Source organism: Lathyrus oleraceus, chromosome 5 (genome assembly GCF_024323335.1).
Source record: "Lathyrus oleraceus cultivar Zhongwan6 chromosome 5, CAAS_Psat_ZW6_1.0, whole genome shotgun sequence".
NCBI classification, from domain to species: Eukaryota; Viridiplantae; Streptophyta; class Magnoliopsida; order Fabales; family Fabaceae; genus Lathyrus; species Lathyrus oleraceus.
Genome location: NC_066583.1, coordinates 94,934,669 through 94,937,943, shown reverse-complemented (window position 1 = coordinate 94,937,943; position 3,275 = coordinate 94,934,669).

Here is a 3,275-nt window from a genome sequence, read left to right as displayed (position 1 = left end):
CATCAGAAGATTGAAGAAGATACCTTGAGATTAGGGTTTTGACCACTGGTCAACCCTAATTAGTTGTATTGGGCCAATCAGGGCTGGATCAGGAGATGAGGTCTGTGATGGATATGGGGTTCATTTTGTGATTATATGGTGCTAATTGAGGCTAGGGTTTCACCCTTGAGCCATTTCAGTTGGAGATTGGGGCTCAGATTGATCTATGCATTGCCTGATTCATCTATCAGCTGAAAAAGTCAACTGTGGTCAACTGTACATGATCTGATGGATTTGGAGGTGGAAATGAGTTGGATACACTTCATTCATGTTGGAACAAGTGTTATTTGACATCTCAAAGCTTAAAAAGGAAGAAAATCAAGTCAGGACAAAAACTGCCAAAAATAGAAAGTGACTTGTAATTGAAGTTTCCAAAAATGGAAAGTTTTGGACCCCAAAGCCACGTGTCCAAGGAAGCTTCAAATGCAAATTTGTCCAACATGAAAGTTGTAGATCTTGTTCTCACCTTTCCAAAAAGTCCAAGAACTTGAAAATCCAATGTATGGTTTGAAAATTAGGGCTCAGTGAAATTCAAAAAAGACCCGTAATCAGGAGGCCATAACTACCACATGGTTGGTCCAAATTGCAAGTTCTTTATATGCACAAACTCCATTTGACATGTACTTTCATGGTGCATAATTGGATTTTCCCAAAAATGGCCAAGGCAAAAAGTCACTTTTCAACTGGACAGCTGAATTGGACCAGGGGCAAAATTGTCCAACTCTCAAAATAATTGGAATTTTGAGATGGGACTTTTTTCTACACCTCATAAATGGCATTTGGAGTGTGTTGGAATCATCATTTCATGCATAGGCCTTGTAAATTGAGATTTGGCTTGAAAAGTGGAATGGCTAAAATTGGACAAATGCATCCACATAGTGAAATTGAGATTTACACAACCAATGGGCATGAGGAAAGTTTCTACAGCTCACATATGATAATTGGAAGGTGTATGTGCTGTCAAAACAGGTGGCACTAGCTGGCATAGTGAAATTCCAATTTTGCCCTTTCTTACAACTAACCATTTTCACTTAACACTCCAATTTGGTTAATTGATGGATTAAGCATGGATTAAGGATCATATATAAACTTAATCATCTTCATAATCATAACAGAATTCACACACTCCAAGATTGGATCTCAAAACCATTCCAATTCTCTCAAAATTTCATGAAGAACATTGAACTTGAAATTGACATTTCTTCATCATTCCTCAACCAAACTTCAAAATTCCTTTTGATCTGAACTCCATTCATCATTACCTCGGACTGTTTTTGGAGATTGGAGGAAGAAGAGCATTGATCGTGACTGTTCATATCAACATCATCAATGGTGAATTGAGGTTTTCATGCACGAAAGGCCATGGCAATTGATCTCAAGCTCGTCATTCATCTTCTAGAAGGTTGTAGTGCATCTGTTTGAAGGAATTAAAGCTCAAGAACAACGAAATCACCGCTGCCATTACAGGTTTGAGAAATTTCGAATCTCATGCTTTGCCAAATTGCTATGTGCATTCTATAGTTCACTTCATGTAGAGCACGGTGATAGTTTTAGTTTTGCGAATGGTTAACCATAGACTGAGAAATCTGGAATTGAAATTTTGTATCCAAACCCTAGCGCGTTCGATTCTTGAGATTTAGGTATTGTTAGGTCGATTGGAATGCATATTCGTGATCTACAGGTTCATGCGGTTCTAACGGATACCTATTTGTCCGTTTTGGTGACGATTTGAGAGATGCGTGTTCTTGAGCGTTTATGGAGTTTCTGGAAAATCTGGAACGAAAGTGATGAAGTTTTGAGCGTTTGATCCATTTCCTCATTTGAATTTTTGAAAACGGCGTTTACCGCCCCCGCGCTGGAATATTACGAATCTGCCACTGTAGTTTTAAGTTAATTATAATTAATTCTAAAAAATGTTAAAAAAATCATTATAACATTAAAAAATTCATAAAAAATTGTAGAAAATTCATAAAAATGTGAGGATTTTTTTGTTGACTTTGTCTTTGAGTGTAGATGATTTTTGACCTATTGGTCAAAGTTGTGCTTGGTAGAAAAATCATTTGACTTAGGCTTGTCTCACATGTACTCATATTTGATACATTCTACCATTTTGTTCATAAAATGCACATGCTTGCAAATAAATTCTTGAAAATTTTTGTGGCAATTGTTGACTGGATGATGTTTATTTCCATATAAATTTCATGAATTTTTGATGCCTGGTCATTGAGCAGCAAATTCTGGAACTTAGGTGTGACAATTTGTGTCACACCTCATTATGTCAACTTGCTGGATTTTTTTGAGTGACCTATACTTGTTGGATTAATGTGAAATTTTGCATGATGGTTGATTAACATGTCAAGATGCTATGTGAATTTTTGTGAAATTTTATGTGGCATTTTCAAATTGATTGCTATTTTTCATCTCTGGTGATCATTTATGCAAGCTCATGTGACATAGGTTGGTAGATTGAATGGGAAATGCTCATGTGGTACTGGATAATCATGAAATTTGACATGCTTGTAATAGACACATAATGTGACATCCCTGTTTTGGTCCCATCCATTTCTATTTTGTTTTCAATGAGATATGAATTTTTGAAGTGGATGTATGCATTGATGTTGTGAATTGGAGCCTATAATTGTATCTGTTTCTGTTGATTTTCATTGACATGGTTCCATTTGCCCAAATGAGCTCAAATTTGACATGGTAGACCTTGAATACCTCCTGTTTAGGTGTATTTAATTTGAGAATTTTTGGATGTATTTTGGTATGGATTTGAATGCAATACTTCTGTTTGTATGTTTGATGCTTCATATGAACCAATAGGGATTGTTTTGTGCATGAATTGAACATAATGGATGATATAAACATGAGACCAATGATGTTTGCTCTTGTTTGATGTTAATTTGAATTTGGTTTGAAGATACCTTGCTGTTTGAGATTTTTTTCTTGCCTTTGGACCCTAGGCTTGGCCTAGTGGTCTAGTTGCTAATGTTTGCTTGATTTTTCAGGATTAAAAAGCAATGCACATGGATAATGGTCCAAATCAATTTTGATTGATGTTGTTGATGTTTGTACACTAACATAATTGTGTTTTGTAGGTTGTGAAGCATAGGCTTGAGCTTTGGCTTGCTTTGTTTGTGCATAGCTTGTATAGTTTGATTGATTGAACACTTGCTGTTTAGTTTGTCTGTCTGGGTACTAACTGTGTTTGATTGTTTCCAGGTACTTTAGTT